This window comes from Meriones unguiculatus, chromosome 8 (genome assembly GCF_030254825.1).
Source record: "Meriones unguiculatus strain TT.TT164.6M chromosome 8, Bangor_MerUng_6.1, whole genome shotgun sequence".
Lineage (NCBI taxonomy): Eukaryota > Metazoa > Chordata > Mammalia > Rodentia > Muridae > Meriones > Meriones unguiculatus.
Window position 1 is genome coordinate 17,635,465 of NC_083356.1, and position 22,335 is coordinate 17,657,799.

The 22,335-nt window shown below is 54.1% G+C and overlaps 1 protein-coding gene across 1 annotated transcript in view; it reads left to right on the top strand.

The window, feature by feature from the left end:
* The first annotated feature begins 5,660 nt into the window (after positions 1–5,660).
* Positions 5,661–22,335, top strand: part of Shisal1 (shisa like 1) — a 107,103-nt gene continuing 90,428 nt past the window's right edge. The window contains exon 1 of the mRNA XM_060388912.1: positions 5,661–5,870. The gene's annotated coding sequence lies outside the window, so the exon portion shown is untranslated. The remainder of the gene's footprint in view (positions 5,871–22,335) is intronic.

The following is a 22,335-nucleotide window of genomic DNA, read 5'->3' on the forward strand; positions in this document are numbered from 1 at the left end:
TCCACTAATGTGTGTGCGCACGTGCCTGCCCGCTCACATGTATCTGTGTGTGCGCGCGCACACACGCACACACACACACACACACACACACACACACTCACACTCATGCACAAGCACCCACAAGCTCACACATTCCCTCACTTAGGTGGCCAGCTGCAGCCACCTAAAGGTAATATACAGGAGAAGGCTGTGCACCAGTACCAAAGTCTGACTTTCCTGGCTCATTCCCGGACTGAGGCAGGAAACACAACATGAGCCTAGGGCATCTCTGGGTCAGGAAGTGAGGGAGTATGAGAGACACACAAGCTAATGAAAGAGCTGCCAAGGATGATAGACTGTCATGAGCCATAAAATAAAAGTAGTGGTGGCCACGTGAAGACTCAAGGAAGAGGCAAGTACCTACACAAGCCATAAGCTGGTGAGGAGAGAATTCAAATTTCCCAGGCTGAGAGTTTCCAAGGAAGCCATGGAGCTACTCCACACTGAAGGGGCTGGAGGAGGCCCTCCCTCCAGAAGTGGGTGAGGGACACATCAGCTTCTTCCCAGAGAGGACAGATGAGAAGCGAAATCTTGAAAGGGGGAAGCTGACAGCTGATGAATCAGTTACACGATCAAGTCACATGGCCAGCACCAACAGAGAAATGCCCCATCAATGGCATGGGTCCTCGGTCACCTGGGTATGGTCACCTCACCCTCCTGGTCCTCCTCCTCAAAACCTGCACCCCCAGTTTAACCATAAGAAAAAGTATCCTGAAGCTCCAGTTTAAAAGCAGTCTATGACAGATCTACACAGGATGACCTAACACCTTAAAGGCAGCAGAAGCAAAGTTGGAGACACTTAAAAACCATAAAAAAAAAAAAAAAAAGACAAAGAATTGTAAAGGGGCCTCCTGGCAGGACCCCAGGGCAGTAAGGACTCTAGGAAACCTGTGCAAAGCCTGTGCATTGGTTGACAATTGTGTAAAATAGTCCCCTCAGGGCGAGCCATTCCCCTTGTGACAAGACAAGGGACAATGGAGAAGCAGCCTGGGAGGCACAGGAACTCCACACTGGTTCTGTAAAAATTCTGCAGATGCAAAACTGCCAGAAACAAATACAGAGAAACAGAGACCTGGATGGAGAGAGGTCTCAGTGGGTGATGGGCTTGGCTCAGTGAGCACGAGGACCTGAGTTCGAGTCTCAGCAGCCGGGTAAAACAGCCTGAGGTGGTGGTGTGTGCCTGAGGCGAGCGTGAGACACTGGAGCACACCCGTGGCTTGGAAGCGCTGGCCGGTCATCACACACAAGAAGCATCGGACAAGAATAAGGTCCCAGGCACGTGGCTAGTAGACAAAGAGATCAAAGACTAAAAGCCACGGGTGTATCCCATGATCCCAGAACCGCTTCGAAGGGAAGGGACTGATGGGGAGACACTGGAGAACACACCCTTGTGTCTGTGGACTGGCCTGCCTCGGCAGAGAGTGAGTTTGCTGTCGTAAGAGATGTGTAATCACCCACCCCTCACAACAGAGTTGCTGAGGGGGACCTGAGAGGCTTCCAAACAGAAGCAGTGTGTGCTGGGGGTCGTCTGTCCCTGACTCTCTTGTCCTTGGTGTCCCTGACCGTAGGCATCTGGACAGGCCACTCAGCTCAAGGTCATGCAGTGTGTACTGAGGCCACTCCTCCTGTCTTTAACTTGTGCTGGCTGCCCCTGATGGCAGAGCCATGGCACCAACTGTCAGGAGCAGCCTCTGTTAATTGTTCCATGAAGAGGGGCTCTGGGCCTTCTTTGGAGAGAGGGGTTCTTGTTTTATTTTAACTTTCTGTGTATAAGTATTTTGCCTGCATGGGGATCTGTGCACCCCATGCATGCCCCAAGTGCCAGCAGAGGCCAGAGAGGGCATCAGATCCCCTGGAACTGGAATGGTTCACAGATGGTTGTGAGCTGTCAGGTGGGTGCTGGGAATTGAACACGGGTCCTCTGAAAGAGCAGCAGTGCTTTTAACCAGTCAACCAATCTCTGGTCCCCATGGTTTTATAGACTCATTGTTGTTGTTCTTAATTAAACTAATGTTCAATCCTCTTCAAGAGGTTTCTTCTGAAGCCAGGCATGGCGGTTCATGTCTTCAACCCCAGCAGGAGCAGGCAGATCTAAAAAAAATTTTCTTTTGCAATTGAAGTCTTTATACTACTAACTATAAACAGATTACCTGATGTTGCTTTTCAGCGTCCCCCCTTTCTCTCTGGGAAGCTGTTTTAGTCTTGATTCCTCTCTTCCTTACACATCTCTTACTTTCTGCACCTCGCAATCTTGTGCTTACTCAAGAGCCCCCTCCCTTACCTCCAGCAGGGAACTCCTGACTGTCCCAGGCCTTCAGCTTGGCTCAGTTTCCACTGTGGACATGGCCTCCTCGATCTGCCATTTCACCTTCATATTCATCACCAGGGCCTGCTGTCCACCCATCCACCCATCCACCCATCCACCCATCCACCCATCCACCCATCCATCCATCCACCCATCCACCCATCCACCCATCCACCCATCCACCCATCCACCCATCCACCCATCCACCCACCCATCCACCCATCCACCCACCCATCCATCCATCCACCCACCCATCCACCCACCCACCCATCCACCCATCCACCCACCCACCCATCCACCCATCCACCCACCCACCCATCCACCCATCCACCCACCCATCCATCCATCCACCCACCCATCCACCCACCCACCCACCCACCCATCCACCCATCCACCCATCCACCCACCCATCCATCCACCCATCCATCCATCCACCCACCCATCTGCTTGTTTGTCTGGACCTGGTCCTGTACTTCACTTAAGTCTGTAGCTCGGCTCAGCTCAGCTCAGGAGGCTGACCCAATGGCCGGCAGCCTCTCCAGCTCAGTTTGACTCGTTATCAATGACTCCTGCGTCCCCGTCTCTTTCCCAACATTGGCCTCTCGAGCCTCTTTGGAACACCTTGCCTTGTTAGCTCTTGAGAGCCATTCTGTAACCTCCACGTACACATTATATAGAGAGGAGGTTTGCTATAGTGTGGTGCGTAGCGTGTGGTTTCAGAGTTAATATTAGTAATTAAGGTCAAAGCAAGAGCCTGCGTTCTCTTCACCATCAAGGAGAGCTGGGGCATTAGGCAGATTGCTGCCATTGAAACCGCCGGACCACGTGAATTCAATAAATTCTGATACTGTGAAAAGATGCGAACACGTGCTAACAGCGCATTCACATCACTGACCTACCCTGTCCCCAGCGTCCTGAAGAGGTGACACAGAATAGATGCCTAGGCAGGTGAATGGCTGGTGACAAGTGAAAAAACATGCAGCCCTCCCCCTAGCATCTAATGTCCGGCCAGGGGTAGTGTGCCCGCCTGCCAGTGAAGCCCCAGGCTGTGTCATCTGGTCAGCTATGCAGGCGCTCAGAGGTCCTCCCGCCTGAACTGAGGTTAGAGAGGGCAGGGACTGCCTTTGTCACACTCTGTCAGGCCTACATATCTCCAGAGCCTGCTCCTACTTGCCGCGGCTGGCCCTGCTTTCCTCATTCCCAGCCATTCTTCGGTGTCTGTCCATCAAGACGCTGCCCCACCTGCCTCCCTCTGGAGCCAGTCTGACTGGCCTCAGGGACTGTGATTTCCTCAGAGCACACATTCCCCTGAAGACCCTGGTGTCCAAGCACCCAGCCCTCCCATGAGTCTCCAGGGGCTTCCCAAGGCTAGCCCTTTTCCACCAGTCACAGTGAGGCCTGGCTCTCATTTTACTGAGATTGCTGGGTCAGGGAAGGATTGTGCCTGTGTCCTGGGGTCCGAGGCAGAAGCCTCAGGAGCCAATTCTTGCCTGGATGAAGCAGGTGACTGAAAGAACCCTGAGAGACAAGCCTTTTAGAGGTCAGAGGTCACTGTGGTTGCCATGGCCACCATTCCTGTCAACCACCAACAAGAGCTCCTGACAGATTCCTCTGCAACAAGGCATCAGAGATGGGATGGTGACTTTAGGATGGCAGGATAGAGAAGACCCCTTAAGATGTATCTGGCGTCCTTTCATGAATCCTTGAACAAGCCCTCCTCAGGGTATAAAATAAGAAAAGCACACAGAAACTTGAAAAGGAGGGTATCCTGAAGCAGCACTCCCACCAGGCTGGTGCTGGGAGCTGCCTCATTCTTTCCCCGTATCCAACTATAAATATACATCTTAGACAAAATTGAAATCATTCTATATTTACAGCCTGTAATCTACTTTACTCCCTCACCACCGTTCCCCATGATATTAGATAATTTTTAGAAAACAGTCTGAAAAGGTCTTGTGGGGTGACATCATGGGAGCCTGTCATTTCTTGCCCCCTCCTCTGGGAGACCCTGTCCTTGAACAGAAATTGCAGGCCTTTGGGGCCCTTGGAGCCTGCGGTCTTGCCTTGGGGGTTGGTCCCTTGTGGTGGGGAGTGGTGTGAATCAAGTGGGGACACCATCAGTATCCCCTGCAGGGCAGGCTGGGTCTGCACTGGCCTGCTTCTGCGATGTGGAGGAAGTCCCGGCTCCTCCAGAGTGAGGGGGAGATGGACAGGCTCCCCATTTCCTGATGCGAGGCTGGAATGGGCTGATGTCTGTCTCTGGGTGGGATCTCTGCTTATATCTCCAGCTGTCCCACTACAGCACCGGATCGATCAAGCTTCTCTTTCCCCAAGAGGGTAGTGGGGGACAAGAATTCCTAACCTCAACCCTCTGGAGCTCTGAGAACACAGGCCAGTCTCAAAATATAAAGGCAGTTGAGCCATCCTGGAGACTCTGGGCATCCTCTGGGTAGTAAAGGAAGTTAAGAGGCTTCCTAAACTCTGGAGCAATACCTACCTGCCCGGGAGGGTGGTGGGCAGGACATAAAGATCCAGCTTCCTCAGCTCAGGTTCAAGCTCAATGAGTACACTTTGCTACCACAGTGAGGCCAGAGCTTGCTGCATCTGGTTTGCAAGGATTAACAAGTTTCTCTCATTGGGAGCCCCATGTTGCCACCATTTGGTGGCACCCTGGGAAAGCCCCTTACCCTTCTAGACCTTGGATGCCATTGGTCAGATGTGTGCCTTTCTGGAGAGCTTGTAGAATAGAAGACTGAAATTAGTGTGGGGGGAGAGGGGGAAGCTACTGTCCCCGATTTACTAAAAATTGTTCAGCACTATTTGTGGTGTGGGCAAGGGAGGCTCTGATGGGACCCCAATGTGACCCCAGCTGGGGAAAGCATGAAATAGGAATTGCTGGGGACTCCAACCCACACGTGCTCTGGACAAGTGGGTCTGGTCTGCTTCACCGTTGGGTTGAGGAAACTGAGGCATTCCCGGGAAAGGAGCCCCCTGCCTCAGTTCATCCTAGGCTGTGCTAGTCTGTTATCAGAAGGATCTTGGGACCCAGGTCCAGCTCTCCAATTTTACATCAGGATGCCTAAGACTGAGTCCTTTAAGGGTCTCTTCTCCCTTCTAGAACATTCCCAATCAGGGACAGCTCTGCCCATAATGGGCTAGTTTGAGTAGCTGGAAATCTCAGCTGGGATCCTGGTGTCTGGGGAAGGGCTGGGCTCTAAAAATAAACCCAGCCATCCTGACAGCGGCCAGCATAGCTGGAGTCTGAGCACAGTGCCTGACACTTACCCGGATGACAGTGGCCCCTGCCTGGCTGTGGAGTCCTGCTCTGGGGCAGTGGCCGCTTGGGTTGGGCTGGCTGCTGACGATGTTGTCTCCGAACACCCTCACCCCCACAAACACCTGCACATACGTGCCCCAGCAAGATTTGCCCCTGCCTCGGGAGCGTGGCCTGGCCTGGAACGCCTAGACTAGCTTAGAGAGCCTGCCTTCCCCTTCTGCTGGACACGTGACCGCTTTTTTTGCACAGGTAAGGAGTGAGGGATTGCTTCCTGGGGAAGAGGTTGCCTGATGCCCTGGGATGAAAGGGCTCAAGGGGAGGCAGGAGTAGCTCTCTATGGTTCCTACGTCTGTCCTGCTTTAGCTGGGAAGCCAAGTGTACGGACCCAGCTCCTGGGGAAGGGGCCATGTCTGTGCCTGCTTAATGTCCTTTCTGTCTTTCGTGACTCCTGGCCACCACCCAAACATTACAGTGCTGTCCTCTTCCGAGGATTTGTTGCTGGTGCAGCAGTATGGTTTCAGAAGAAATGTACTGGGTGTCAAGAAGCCTGGGCCTTTGGGAGGAGAAGAAAGGTCCTTCCTTCTTGTTCTGAGGGGTGAGTGGGGCAAGTGGGTGGGATGAGTGACTCTACTTGGGGACAGCTACTGATCTCCAAAGTGACAGAGGCTGTGCTGGGCCCCAGTCTCCAGTTTTTGTTTTTGTTTTTTTTACTGTTCCGTTTTCAAGGTTCACCGGAAGGAGCCTGTTTCAGTGGGATTTGTGCTGGGTTGCCAAGCCAGGTCCAAGGGAACAGATGTGAAAACGTAGGACCCATCATGCACTGGCAACTCTGAGGGGCTGTCAGCTTGGGCTTTCTGCCTCCCTGGTTTTCTGTGCCTTGTCCCTGGACACACAACATCTTCCCCCAATGGCGAGGCCATTCGTGCTGATGGGCTCTGTGGGGTGTGGGTGCTGTGGGCAAGCCTGAGGGGCCTGCGATGATACTCAGCGGAACTCTGAGCGGCAGGAATGAGATGTGATGGTTTTCCTTGTTGTGGAAGAGCTGGCAATTGCCACAGCTGGTTCCAGTAGGGCTGATGGGACAGGAATGACAGTGCAAGAGCTTTTTTGACTCAAAGATGTGTCTGTAAGAAGGGGCCTGGGCTTGGGAGGGAAGCAGTCCGTGGTGGTCAATTGAGAAATGGCAAGCTGACCATTAGGGCTGGGGGTGGGCATGTGGCTCCTGCTAGAAATACCCAGATGCCCCACGCATACCCCCTTGCTAACTGCTCACAGTCATATAAGGATTGGCCCTTGCTATCGCTTTTCCGGCTGCTTCTGGGAAATCAGGGGGTTCTGCCGTCTGACTGTTCCAGTCCACCTACCTCCCACTCCAAGCTCCTATACAGCATCCAGTCTTTGTATGTGACCTGTGTGGCTAAGACCAGGTGATTATCATCTCAGCTAAAATTCCAGCATGGGCTTGCTCCTGGGGAAAGCCGATCTTAGCTCTGTGAACCTGACAAAGCCCTTGGCCCCTCTGCGACTCCATCTTCTCATCAATAAAAATGGAGTGAGGCTCCCTTCTTATCCCCAAGGAGCCAGAGGATTAGCAGCTCAGGTACAGGAAGCAGGAAGGGGAGCAGCGTGGGGTCAGGACCAGAGAGGAAGTGTGCTTTGTACATTACCCTGAGGGTTGCAGCCAGGAAGGAGCATGCCTTGTACATCAAAGACTTCTGTTCTTTTGGAATTTTTATTTTAGACATGTCTGATTCTGCAACCCAGGCCCCACTAGAACTTGTGATGTAGCTCAGGATGGCTTTGAACTTGTGGTTATCCTCTTGCCTCGGCTTTCTGCAGTGATGGCTCCTGCTTTCTGATGAAATTCTGTGCCTCCAGGGCCAGCGATACGGTAGACCTACACAATGAACACGAACATTCACATACGGCGCGTGTACACACACACTCACACACAGACTAGGCACCCAGCAACAGTTCTGTCCTGGGCCTCATCTCCTTGGCTCCAACTTTCACTTAAACCCCACCTGGGCAGGCTGATGCCCTGGAAGCAGCCCCACCCCCTGCCCCTGCTTTTTCCCTCAGGGTCCAGCCGGTACTGTAGATAGAGGCTGGACCACAGTCCTACAGAACTCCTTTCCTTATAAGGGAGAATGTTCATGTTGTGGGTGAGCACGGGGCCCAGATCAGTCCAGACGCCAAGGCCAGTTCATTTACCACGGGTTCTCCATCCTGGGAGCAGTGGCTTTATGTTGGTGGTTCGCTTTCCTTTCTAATGTGTGTTTGGAGTCATGTCCCTTTCTTTGGTGCCTCTGGCTCTAACCTGTTCCCTAAGGCTGCTCGTATACCTCCGTGGGGCTAGATGGAGTACTGTGTCCACAGTTTTCCACCAAGGCTGAGGAGTCAAAGGTGGCATGTCATTAGAGGGACCTAGGCCATGGTCGGGCAGGCTTGCTAAGGGATGCCTGAAAACCCAAGCAATATCCCGGAGCAGCAATGACAGGCTGCGTATTCCTGATGGATGGCCATGACAGTTAACTGGTCATTCTCACTGAAAAAAAAGAAAGAATCTGATTCCACTCGCACTGCAATCTGAGCACAGGAGGTACAGATGCAAGCACACCAGATGCAAATGCTGCCTTGGGTGTTGCCTTCTAGGGCGCCTTGGGTCAGGATACCACCTGCCTGGCTGGTGGTCCAAGAGGGTGAATTCTGCCCAGGAGTGTGCCCTGGTTCGCTGGTGTACCATTCATTCACACTAACTGCCCACCAGGGAGGAAGGACCCTTCTTTGGTCCACATGAATCTCTGTTGCATCTTGAAGCAACAGTGCTGTGTAATAAACCGCGCCTGTGGCTCACAGACGCTCACCCACCTTCTTCTCAACTTTCAGGCTGCCTCGTCAGGCATGCTGGCCTGTCAACCAGCCTCTCTTGGTAATGGCAGAGAGGCCAAAGCAAACTCCACCAGCCCACTGGAGGCTAGCACTCACTCAAAGGGCCACACCTCAGGCCGAGGTGTTCCTTTGCTCTCCTGGATACCTTGCAAAGGGTAGAGAACAGGCAGAGAGGAACCTTTACACCCATCTTCATCTTCTACTCTCTCATTCATCTACCCGCCTCTGTCTTTGCCATGATTCCTGAAGGCAGGCCCACCCATGCAGCTTTCCCCGTGGGTGTAGGTGTCTTAAGCAGTGGATACAGAGGTCAGCAAGTGTAATGGTTAATATCAACTAGATTCACCGGGGAGACACGCCTGGGCATGCCTGTGAGGAAGTTTCCAGAGTAGGTTAACTAAGGAGGGAAGACACATCAGAACAATGGGTAGTGCCTTGTCATGGGCTGGGGTCCTGCACTGTTAACTCTTCCTGCTCCTGCTTGTGGATGCAATGTGACCAGCTGCCCCACCCACATGCCACCAAGATGCCTCCGCCATGATGGAACCCTGACCCAAATAATCCTTCCGTACCTTACTACTGCAATGAGCAAAGTCAAGCTCATAGTCACCACCGTATAGAAACATCCCTCCTAGTGCCCAATGTCCAGGATGAGCAATGGAGACCAGCAAGGATCTGAAGACCCCGGAGAAGACAGGAGGACCAGGGAGGTGTTCCAAAATGGCAAGATGCCTGGGTCTCAGCAGGCAGAAGGGCGGGTGGGGGACTGGATGAGCTGGACTCTGTCCTGCTGCCTCGGGCTGAGCAAGCCATCTCTCCCCCAGTATGGGCACTGGAGAGGGGCCACCCCGGGACCCCACCAGATGCTGTGCCACTCACGGGACTTGCTCCCTCAGAACTCCTGTGAGCGCCCTGGCTCCTGCCCCGGTTCAGTGCCGGGACCCCAAGATGCCAATCCCAGAACTGGAATTATCTACTCTTCAATCATTCTTGCCAGTGCGGCCTCAGAGGCAGGGGCTGGACTCCGGAGAGTCAGCCAGCCAGCTGAGTAAAGAGAGGCCCCGTGCCTTAAAGGTCACTGGCCAGCACTGCTTTACATTCATTTACAATGTAAAGAATCCATGGCTCCCTGTCCTTAATCGGCAAAGGTGTTTAAATGCCAGCCTGTGCAGGCTAAGAAAACTTGAGCTATTTTTTTTTCTGGCTAAGTACTCTCTTGCCCTCCAAGACCTCAAGACCCTGGGCAGAGAGCTGACACTCTGTACATGAACCTGAGACTCACTCCTTTGTGTGAGGTAACTTCTCTTCATACAAGCCTTCTAGTGAGACCCAGGAGGTAGGAGGCCAGGGGCCTTGTGTCTGGTGAGAGTGTGTCCTTGGCATATCTACAGCCCCCTGGAGCCTCTGTTTAGCCATATGTGAAACGGGCTGATGCTCTCTGCTTGGGACCACCCTCCAAGAGTTAAGAGGCAGAGGCTCTGGGTGTGAGGACATATGCAACAGGGCCAGCAGGGACAAGACTGAGGGAGGGAAGAATATGGAGGGTTTCCCTTGGGGGCACAGAAAGAGAAGGGATGGGAACTTGGTCATTTCATATCTGTAGTAGCTATGTGCTCAGGCTCTGGAGCCGGGCCTGGGTGCAGCCCCAGACTGCCACTTGCCACCATGGGAGCTTAGTGGGCATCTAACCTCCTAGTGCCCTCATGGCAGCAGCACCCAGCACTCCTATCTCTTCGGAACAGGAACTATGGATCGGTTGGGAGTGTGCTTGCCTGGCATGCATGGAGCCCTGGGCTTGATCCCAGCACTCTGGAGGTAGAGGCAGGATCGGCAGCAGGGGTTCAAACCCATCCTCAGCTACAAAGTATATCTAAGGTTAGCCAGGGCTGCGTGAGATTTTTTTTGTCTCAACGATAACAACAAAGTGTTTTCTTTGGCACCCAGGAAACCTCCCCTAGTCCTAGGCAACCACACCTCTTTCACAGCAGCTGCTGAGAGAGGCCAGCCTCAGGGCCTTGGTTGGCTGGGAATACCTTGACTTTGGGTCCACTAGACTGCAGTGTGAGGAGTTTGATAGTCACTTTGATAGGTTCCGAATATCATCTCTTCTAAAGTGAATGGCCTGCTTGGGGAATAGTGTGGGACCAGCCTCTCCATGTGGGGACCAACCCCTGAACTCTCGGTTAGAAACAGCATGGCAACTCCTGGCTGAGCCTGTCTCTTCCAGAAAGCCCATCTGACTCTGGGGCAACAGACAGTCGGAGAGGGCAATGGGGCCCAGGGGCTTTCTTCCCACCTTCTCGGCCTTTTCTGGGTCCTTCCCTGAACACATGAGCTATGCCAGGGGGACAGGCTGGGGGTCAGGAACCACCAGACTCCTGGGGTGCTCTTGATGTACCTCTGAGTTCCTGGAGACAATTGTATGTAGATGGCCCCCTCCCCCCACCTTCTCCCCCCCCCCCCGCCCCCGCGCACATTGCCTGCCCCTCCTCTCCTCCACCTGCCTCTCTTCTCTGTGGACCCCTCTTCCTCTTCTCCCTCTCTCATCCCAAGTGGCCTCTCCAGCAGCTCAAAAGCAGGGTATGTTTTCCCTTCTTGATTTGAAATGTGGATGAGTGGGGCATTTTCTCTTCTCCTGCCTCACAAATGTGCAATAAAAGCCACTCGCCAGAGCTAATTGAGCCGTCCTCCAGCCCTCCCCAAGAGGCCTCTGGCCTTCCATCATTTATGCCAATGCTCCCCACAAGAGGTGCTTAATGCTGGGAGCCTGCCCTGTCAGGTCCTAAGGCCCTGCCCTGCCCTCTCCTTGTCACCAGGTGATGGCAGTGCTTGTGAAGATGGTGAGGGACACACACGGTGCTTATCCTTATTACCCTTTCCAGAGGCTCATAGCTCGGCCTCTGTGGCGCAGATCTCCCCTCTCCCCCGTCCTGTGGGGCCCTGCCCTGGTATACTGGAGCACAATGGTTGGCAGGGTTTCAGGCATCCGTGACTCTGTCAGGTGTGGGGATCCTACTGGTCTACCTCTTTTCTAGCTGCTTCCTTCCAGAACGTCCTATCGGCCCTTACCCTTTCCGAAGAAAAGGACAGAGGAGGTAAGGACCTGGGCTGGCCACCCAGCTAGTGGTGGTACCTAAAGGGACCCAGCATGCGTTGTGCACAGCCAGAAAGAGAGCCCATACCCAGACACTTTAAAGTTGTGTATTCTATCTCCTTCTACTTTCCCTGGCCCTTCCAGCCCATCCCTTGGTCCCTGTTGTTCTTCTTGTTCCAAGGACATCTGTCTTTCTGGTAAATATTTAGTTTCCATTCAACTGTTGCCCAAGGCCGGGAGCAGTGGCTGACGGGGCCTGCAACATGGAACCTGGTGAGGAGGTAGCCCGAGCTCCCATGAGACTCAGCAGCACAAATGCCCATGGCACAGGAGCCCTGATCAGGCACCATCTTCTAGGTGGGATCTGTCCATGCACTTGTGTTATCCCTCCAATTGAGGCCAGTCCTGAGGCCAGTTGGCTCTGGATCTCTGAGATACAGAATGTAAAGATAAGCTGGGGATAAGAGGACCGAAAGCAGAGAAAGGGGGGAGTGGAGTCCAGCCTAGAGCCTTCCTTGCTGTGGCTGAGTCTCCAGGGTGGTTGGTAGTTGGCAAAGTAGAAAGAAAGCTAGAAAACCATTGAGGAAGGTTAAGGGGGTATTCAAATGAGATGCAAAAGAGCCTAAGATATGCAAGGAGGCTTGAGATAGCTGCTGGAAGTGGGTAGTATGTACGTATGTACATATATACGTATGTATGTATGTATGTATGTATACATGTATACGTCTGTCTGTCTGTCTGTCTGTCAATCTATCTGCAGGGTCTGGGCAGAGCATGAGAGGTTCTGGAAGATCTATAAGTTGGGTAGAGGGGTAGAGAGGAATTTGGGCTCTTTTCTCTGGTCCTTTGAGAACATCACCGAAGGACAGAACCTGCTGTGGCCCACTCCTGCTCATTTGCTCTTCCCGTGACTGGGGCCCAGTGCAGAATCTGGACATGGAGCTGGTGAATTCCTTGGGGTTAGGTAATATAGCGAAGATTCAGAAATTCCTCTGCCCAGAGGCCATCCATCTGCACTGTGCTTTAACTGTCACTTTAGAGTCAGGACCCAATCCCCCCTGACCTGACCAACCTACCTCGGAATCAGCCCCGAGCCATAAATTCTTGTGCCACCTCTGTTCCAGCATGCCATGCAGTCACCTGCAGCGAGGCCCCCAGCACTGCCTGGTCCTGTCACCAAGCCTGCTCTGAGCTTCTTCAGAGAGTGGCTCCCAGCTTTCTGATCTCCTGGAGATCAGTCACTGGGAGGGAAGAGCTGCTCCTGGCAAGCTCCGCTCCTCTTCCAATTAGCCCTGAAGATTGTGTGGAGAGAATGCCACACACAATAAAGAGCTTAGAAGGCAATTAGGGTCACTGCGCCTCCCGGTTCTCGCCTCTGCTCCTCAGATAAGCCACTTCACTGAGGTTCTGAACGCTGTCAAGACTTGATGTTCTAGGTCGAGGTCAGAGCTCCGAAGGTGGCAAGACCAAGGGGAACCGAAGCGGCTGGCTTCACCCTGCTGTCAGATGGGGGCTCTTACCACAGAGTGCCAGGGGAAGGCTGCAGAGGAAAGGCCGGGGCTGGGGTGGCATTGGGCTCATCCCCTGCTTGGTGCCTGGCGACCTTGGTGAGTGAGTGGCTGAGGCTCAGGACCTTCCTGGACCTGTGATCAGAGCTGTAGAAGCTGGGAGTGGCACCAAATGCCTGTACTCCTAGCATTGTGGGGAAACAGAACAGGAGCCTGCAGAATGCTGGCCCTGGTCTGTGTCACCCACCGCTGGGATGGGTGATGAAGTCTGAGAGGCCAACACAGTCGGTGGCGACAGCTCTTGGCAAACAGCTGCTAAATGCAAGGCTGGCCAGGCGACAGGCACAGAAAACTGGCTTACTGTGTACCTGGGCAGGCCCTTTCTCTCATTCCGGAAGGAGAATAAGCCGTGCTCGGCCAGGCCACTGTCCAGATCTCATGAGATGACACTGTCGTATACTTTGCTGTCTGCAGTGCAGCATGGACAGCAAAGGAAGTTGCTAGAACCCATAACTGTTAATGAGCATGAATAGTCAGGGCATTGGACAGGCTTTGTGTTGGTCCCAGGAACTCTGTGGTCTATCCCAGGAGGCAGGAGGGTGTTGACTGTATGACTGTATGACTTTGTGTGATCTTTCTGTGACATGAAAGTACCACGACATGAAAGTACCATCCATTACAGCCATGTAAAAACCTCCCCTTCACCTATCCAACATTGCATAGCACAGAGCTGGGCAAGGGGCAATTCCTCCTTGGCCTTTGGCTCTGGTCCATCCCACGCTCTGTAGCCTGTCTTTCTGGTCCATCAGCTGCCCTCACCTTCCACCGTGAAGGCCCTCCCACATTCTGGTCCTTTCTCACTTCTGCAGCTCTTCTTGGCTTCTGCCCCTGCCTTGCTCTGTTCCAAAGAGACAAGGCCCCGGCTCTGGCATGCTTCCTTTGGAACCCCAGCACCTCCAATCACACAGCCTCTCCCCAGGCACACAGTCTCTCCCCAGGCAGTCCATGTTGATGTGTCCTGAGCCTCACCAGTCTGCATCCTGGAAATGGGACTTAGAACCCATGTACTCCAGGAGAGAGCTCAGGCTCAGGCAATCTGGGTCCAGTAGCTGACACCATGTTACTCTTGTGTACACCTGAACCCAAGAGGAGCTGGACCTCAGGGGTCATTCCAGGACACCTTCCCATGATCCACTGTACAGCCTGAACACCGAGGGCTCTTGAGATGCTACCTTCCACCTTGGCCTGACCACAAGTAATGTCTAGACTCATTGTTGTAGTATACGCAAACACCGCAAGCCACCCATGGGAGACTGTATGCTATTTCCAACCTGATGCAGTTGGATGCCTCTGTGTCTTTGCCAAGCTCCCAATACCCAGAACGCCTTTCCCTATCTTCCTGTTGAACCCTGACTCTGCCTTCCATTAGCTCTCCTGTGTGACTCCAGTGTCTTGTTCAAGGTCCACTCAGGGCTCTGCTCTCTCCTCAGGCTCCTTCAGGGCAAGATCAGATCTTGCTCCTGTGTCCTCACAGCTAGCATAGGATCTGTGTACTGGAGGTGAACACCTAAGGAGCAGAGGGCAGCCCGAGAAAAAGCCATGTAAGCGGGACAAGGAGAACCCCAGCTCAGGGAGGCAGGGGCACTTAAGCCGAGCTCCAGGAGGGGGTACCTCTGTACTCTGGGGGTCTCCGCAGACCCAAGGCTTCTGATGCTATTTTGATGCATTCACAATTGAACTGAACTTTGTTCCCTGGGAAGTCCTGGGCCTGGTTGATGCCATCAACATGGACCCTCCTTGTGGGGCTGGGCTTCTATCTCTGCCTTTGTCATCTGTCTGTGGGAGAGGGACTGCCTATGGAAAAGCCAGTAGCCTAGCTATCTGGGTTCAAGTCGTGGCTGTGCTGTTGACATATCTCCTCGCTCTGAGTGGGCTAATACACCCCTCAGAGCCTCCGCTTGGTTGTCCACACCGTGGGCACCATTGTACTTCAAAGAGTCAGGAAGCAGCCTGTGTCCCGTGCTGGGTGTGGGCGTGGCACAGAGAGCTCAACATGGTCTCAAGCTTCTCACCAAATAGCCCCAAATTCAGGGGATGCCTTTCAACCCCAGACCAAGGGCCTTCTCCTGCCTCACTTCCTCATGGTCTTGCCTGGACCCCACAGCTCCCACCGTCCCAAGACTCACCAGTCGACACTTTCACATTTTTTTAGGCTCCTGGCTTCCTGGATGGATTTCCTCTTCCTATCTGCTTCAAGGTCACAGCCATGTGTCTCAAGGTCACACTGCTAGCAGTGTCTTCTCCTCCCTCACAGAGTTAGGCCTGGTGGCTTGATTCTTCTGGAAGTGAGCCCTGGCTGCATCTTCCTAGCTTCTCAACTCCCCTCCCTTTTAATTTAAAAAAAGTTACATACGAGACCAGCCATGTGAATTACGCATGCAAAACACACGAATAGTATAAAATAGAGGGTGCCAGCTTCCCCCACCTGCTCCCATCCCCCACCCAGGCTCCCCCCCTCCCCTCCTAAGGCTGTTCTCAGTTCGAGCTTTGAATCCTGTCTGTTCTCTTTATACCTTAACAACACACATCCACACATCTTACCAGCTCGCCACCACCCCTGGCTCCCCTGCTCTGTAGTGTGGCTCTCTCCATGGCCTGGTCCTCTTCTATCTCTGCCCCTCCCAACCCTCCCACCCCACGCTCATGGTGTTTTCTGCCCTTACAGACTCTAATTGGCTTCATGACCTCAAACCTAGGCCATTTGAGCCCTCCTGATTCCAACTGTCACCTCCTGATTCTGTCATCCTCCTGTCCCTGTGTCCTCCATCAGCCAACAGCCAGATGGTGCTGGCGACATCAGGGCTGTCCCCAGCTTCAAATTTCCCAGCACCCTACAGCAGCACTTCTGGTCAAGGCTAGACTCCATCTGTCCAGGGTCCAGGGCCCTGAGCCTGGGACATCTGCGGCACTCACTCCGCCCTCACACTCCTCCCTTCTCTTCCCCTTTCCGGCACTTCAGCTCTCCCCATGTCTGCCCTCCCAATCAGCACTGCCTCAGTTCCTTGAGTCCCTCAGGCTGCTACTACCAGCCCTACTTTGCCTTGTCAGTGCAATAAACACCATGACCCAAGGCAGCTTGGGGAGGAAAGGGCTTATTTCCGCTAACATGTTATGGTCCCTTGTGGAGGGAAGCCAGGTCAGGGGTTAAAAGCTCAATGTAGGAACCTGGAGTCAGGAACTGAAGCAGAGACCATGAGGAGTGCTGCTTGCTGGCTTGCTTCGAGACTCATGGACCAGGATTGGGCACCAGGAGGGACTCAAAGTATCACGTCACATTTGGAAGCCACACAATGGACAGGGGAGGTTGGCATGAGGTCTGGGCCATCACGTGGAGGTGGGGCAGGCAGCAACCAGCACCTAGGACTCATGTGTGGTCCCCTTAAGTGGATATGGAAGAGGATGTCTGCCATTTCCCCTTGCCTTCCTTTCTGTGCACTTTTCTCTCTTGTGGGAACCACCCCAAGAATCAGCCCAAAGAGGAAGACGAACCATGACCCAGGGTTCCCAGACTTGGTGAAACTGAATACAAACATGCTGTATGACCTTTGGGAAGCCATAGGGCCTCTGTGAATCACAGCTCTTGCACACCAGAGAACACAATATCCTCTCTACCAGGAGCGATAATGTGGATCCAAGAGGTGGACCCTAAGAAGGACGGGCAGCTCATTTGTGGCCGGATTGGTATTCCTCCATCACCACCACGCCTGGAAAGAAGGCGTCTGGAAAGAAGGCGTCTGGCTACCCTGCTAGTCTCTGCCGTTGGCCGTGAGCTCTGAGCTCAGCCCATCAGCATTCAGAAGTAATCATCTGGTGTGATTAATGTTCCTTCAGCCCTCAGGAGAGACTGTAGGCTGTGGTCATTGTCTTCAGACTTGTGACAGCCGATGGCATTAATAAAAATCATTAGTTCCCGGCAGCTAATCCCGAGAAGAGATGGACAGACGGGCCCTTTGAATTCTGTCACTTGGCGTTCTGTTTTTAATCAAGACCATTTTTAGACAACTTGTCAGGGAGACGAGGCAGGCAGCCCAGGAAGAAGCTGGGCCTGCCTGGACCTCCTGCTCTGATGGAACCCTGGGCCTGTCTTCCTCCCCGCACCCCTCCTCCACAGCAGGGCTGGCCAGGTGCCTCTGGCAGGAGTGCTGCAGGCTGGGCCATTTGCCAGTTTCTCAAGACATAAACCTGCCCAGGACCCCCTCCCTAGAGAGTCGTTCCCTCCTCTCCCAGCTACCCACACCAAAATCCCAACTCCTCTGGGTTCCTGGGATCTGCTCCTGTACCCAGCCACTCTGCATACCCTCCCTCAGCCCATGCTGTTTCCGACACCTGGGACCGCTCCCTTCCTCCCTTGCACAGCTCCTACGACGTGCTTTCAACACCGCCTCAGTTTCCTCCGTTTCCACAGGAAGCCCCTGCTCCCACCCCGCATGCTACAAATCCACCACCACTTCTGCATTGAGTCCCCCATGAAGCCCCTTGTGTCTCCCCGACATCCCGACAGCTGCTTTGCTCACCGTAGCCGCTGATGCTTATGTCTGACTCCCCAGCATCACCATGCCGGGGCCAAGCACCCCTCATGAGATGGCCCTGACTAGCAGCCCCTGCACCCCAGGGCCTGGCTTACCGTGGGTGCTTACTTCACACGCATTGCATGGGACAGAGGGACACACAGGCACCACTGCATCCCTGCCCTCCAGGAACGCCTGGTGACAATACGCTCAAGACGCCAGGAGATGCCACATGAGGTGAAAGCGGGGAGGAAAAGAAGTGTGGATCGACTCACCTCCCCGGATCTTCTCTGCTCAGACAGCCCTGTCTCCAGCGACAACGCGAGGAGGCCTACCCTGGCCATCGGGGTAGTCTCTCTGTAGCTACTCACTGGTGTCATGACCACCTGTCTTCAGGACCCCTCCCTCGGAGGCAGAGGGGGGCTTCATGGTCCCTGACTGCCTTGGGCCCCTTTGGCTCTGAAACCGAAGCCCGTCGCCTTTCCACCAACTGCCTGGGGCTCCACTAGCGCAGCATCTCCTTGGCTCTTTGCCCTGAGGATTCTTGTACCTTAGGATCTGCCAGCAGCCAGCGAGGCCCACCCCAAGCTCCAGGGCAGCACCTTTCTGGAGGGATTTTACGGTGGATTGCTTTCCTTCTTCTGTGTCACGAACAACTACAAACATGGAGGGGGGGCGCTTTACACAGCACTGCCTGCCGGAGCATGGCTCACAGATAGAACACTTGCCTAACTAATACGTGTGAGGCCTCAGGTTCTACACACGTGCCACCCCAAACAAACAAACAAACAAACAAACAAACAAACAAACTCGGCCCTGGATCTACCTGTTCTCTAGCCTGTCTGTGGAGGAGAACATTGGTCCCTGGCTGAAATCAAGGCATGAGCAGCTGCGCTCCTCTTCGAAGTTTCTGGGAACTCGGGGGGAGGAGATAGGGGGGCTTGGGGAGATCTGCTCCTTGATTGGAGGACTGGGTCCCTAGTGCCCTTGTTGGATAAAGGTGGAGAGCTGTTCTCAGCTGCCAGAAGGAACCTGTGGCCAGTTCACAACCTCTGCCGCGGTGTCTAGGTCATCGTTGGAGGTCAGGTCTGCCCACTTCACCTTCCTTCTAGGTTCCTGGTCCAAGGAGACTATGGTTAACCCAGCTTCAGACTGGAGGCAAGGCCCAGTTTTCCCACCAGGAGGCTCCTCCCCAAGTCAATTGCAAAGTCTCTTTGTTGCTGATCGGCAGTCACAGATCCCTCAGGCCATGTTAGGGTGACAGGCAGAGGAGTGGGTGGGCCTCTGCTGGCCGGGGTCTTTATCCTAGTTGGGGAAAAAAAAAAAGCATGGCTACTGCTGGTAGGTTGCTACCATTGTCATGGGAGGGTACACACAGCTTTTGGGGACTGGAGTGCAGACATCATGAAAGCCATTTTGCAGTAAACCCAAGTAGAGCATAGGCACCAATGGTAACCATTGCCCACATGAGGTTGACCCTGAGGGGCTGGGAGCTGGCCAGACATCCTCACCTATGCTATGAAAAGGCTCTGAAATCACTCACTCACGGCAGGGATTGGCACTTTACAGTCTAAGACAGGTCTGTGCACACCGCCTCTGAGTTAGAACTCGTCCTCAGAGTCAGGCCATTAGCAGAGAAGGAACAGGAGCCCAGCGTGAGGACCTTGTCATACTCCTGTCTCCCTGCCCCACACCTCCAGCCAGGACCCAGCCACTGGGATGCCTAACTCTTCCTCAAGGTTGTTTTCGGCTATTTCCAGGTCCAGAAGGTCCCGGAAGATGCCGCTGGCTCCCTTCAAGGCAGACGGTTCTCACCCTTCTGCTTGCCGCACACCTGAGAGAGGTCGAAAGCGCAGGGTCTCAGAAGAAGCTGGGGGTTTGCATTCTAGGCCCCACAGACAGGCAGCCTGGAGCCAGGGGAAATCAGCGCCTGTAAACACTGGAAACCAGGGCAATTAGGGAGAAGCTCTCCGCTTCCCTCCATTAATTCCAGGCAAGTGCACTCCATCTCTCTCTAGGGCCCTGCGAGCTCCTCTCCCTACTCAGCCTGGCACTTAGCACTGTGGGCAGTGGGAGCTGGAGGAAGGGTCTGAGTGGGGAAGGAGGCGGGGCTGTGCTGAGGGAGTTCACACGGTACCCCTAGTGTGTGACCCTGAACGAGCTCGGACCTGCTGAGCCAGGCTCAGGGACACGGGTTCTTCTGGACGAGCAGTGGGAGGCCACTCTGGTGTAGTCCTCTGTGTTCACTGTTGCTCTCGGAGCCAAGTGCCAGAGGGCCAGCAGAAAAAAAGTGTGTGTGTGTGTGTGAGAGAGAGAGAGAGAGAGAAAGAGAGAGAGACTGAGCTGGGAACTTCCTGCAGCAGGTGGGCTTGAACTCCATAAGCCTAGATAGAAAGCCAGGGCAGGAGGAGTGGGTAGGAGCAGGACTAGCCCGAATAAAAGATGGAGGTATAAAGAGGTGGAGGTGGGGAAGGAAGTGGGCTGAGACCCGTGAGCCCACAGCAGAGGGACACCGTTAGGAAGGGCTTGGCCAGACTCAGGGCTGTGTCAGAAGCTTCTGGAATCCCTGGGGCACCTCCTGTGCTGGGGCCTCAACCTGGGGCCTCACCTTTCAAAATCAACCACCTCCACCCCCTGTGTGCTCCCTACTGCCAGGTTGCTCTAGGTAAGCAGGGAGGGCTTCCTGGAGGCAAAGACCGACTGGGCCTGCATTGGCATCCAGTGGAGGAGGAAACCTGGCTGCAGGGATGTACCCCTCAGAGTGTCTGGTGGAACTGTTAGGTCTGAACTGTCCCAGGCTACTTCAGTGGTGGTGGTGGGGGAAGCTGGCTGGCTGAATTCCTAGGCAGGGAACAGCTTCAAAAGGCACAGTCCTCCAATCCTGCAAGTGTGGTCCGGACTGGGTGGGGGGGCAGCGGGAGGAATGCTACTAGAGACCTGGCTCATTCGGCTGCCCCTAGGCGCAGCCCACACCTGAGTCAGGTGGGTGGAGGGCAAGGGCCCCCTGGGAGCTGATGGAGACCAAAGCCCAGGCGGAAACCCTGGCAATGAGGTGATTATGTCCTGAGCTTTGCTTTAAAATCCTTAATGGATTTTTTCCACTCCATAAAGCCGCCCTGCGGTCTAGCAACGCTAATTGAGATCTGGGATCAAGACGAATGCTCGGAGGACCGAGCCAAGCTGAACGGCCGGTCTCCAGGCCCAGCCGCCTTCCCCCACCCAACACTCTAATGTCTACAGGAGCCTGGCAGCAGGTTGAGCTGCTGTCTATTTATTTAGACCCCACAAGCACGGGGTGATGGTCCCAGCCTGTGTCCCCGCACACCAGCAATCTGTCTCAGCTCTGCAAGTGGGGATACACTCTACGCCTACAGCCACCCCATAAGCTGGGAGTCATCCCATGTGTCATGCCACCCCATGCGAATGTGGGAGATCAGAGGCACTTCCGGCTCAGGAGCCCCTCCCACACACCCAGCCTGTGCTTGCACACCCCCATCAACGGGGTGACCGAGACCAGTCTACGCTATCCTGGTGATCCAGGTGGTCTGACATGTGGGTGTTGGGGAGGGCACTACACCCGGCCCCGCCTCTCCCTGTCTCATCCTGCTGTTTCCACACCTGGTCCCAGAGGCTTTGATGGTGTGAGCCACGTGTTCCACATAGTTCTAGTTGCCCTGTGGGCTCCCTCTTCCTCCAGAGTCCTTACCCTCTGTGGACACATAGAGAAGGATAAGGGACACATGGAGACACCTGGTAACATGATTCCATGCTGTGGAGTCACAGGCCTTCCTGGCCCTGGCACCCGTCTACTCCTTTACACCCCTTCTGAGCACACACCTCACAGTGATATCACTAGTGAGAGCAACGGATACACCTGCAGGGTCTTCAGGTCCTGGAGCTATTCTAGGCCTTGGTGCTCGGGTGGTCTTTATTAGGAGCATCTTGGCTGTGGCTGAGCTCAGTTGCACAGCAAGGGGTCCATTCTTGCCTTGCTCACCAGCTCAAAGGCTGATGGGTCTTCTTCATCCTCATCTTCTTTGTGGCCTCTCACAGCTCACCTCCCTCCCAGACCTAGGAGGTGTAGACAGAAGCCGCTTGAACTGTGCACCATCTAGCTGCACAGGCTGCAGGCGATGCAGGCAATGCAGGGGCTGCAGGAGCCCAAAACTTGCTGACAGGAGGAAATCAGCAAAGGCAGCCTGGACAGACTGTGTCCATCTCTCAAGAGAGTCCTACCTCTGAGGGAGGAGGCAGGCCCAGTAGTGTGGCCATTCCCTGATCACTCCTGGGTTCCTTGCTGGTCCAGACCTAGACTACTGCATTAAATTTGTGAGAACCCAACCTTGGGTGACTTGGGGTGAGTGGTTTTGCCCTCTGAGCTCAGTTTACTTACCAATGAAATGGGATAACAAGAGGTCCCACAGCCGATTCAGAATGCTCGTGCATGAGTTTACAAAGCGTTCTCTCGGTGTCTCAAATAGCAGACGTCCTTGTCGCCCTCTCTGTACCTGCCTTTACCTGCCGATGTCTGGTGCCTGTTTTGCCTGGCCCTCCATGTTCAAAGCTGTGCGTGCTGAACTCACTAGAAACTTAGGGCTGTGACTTTCAACTCTGCTGTTTTGAAGATGACAGCATACTTCTGCTTCTCTGCA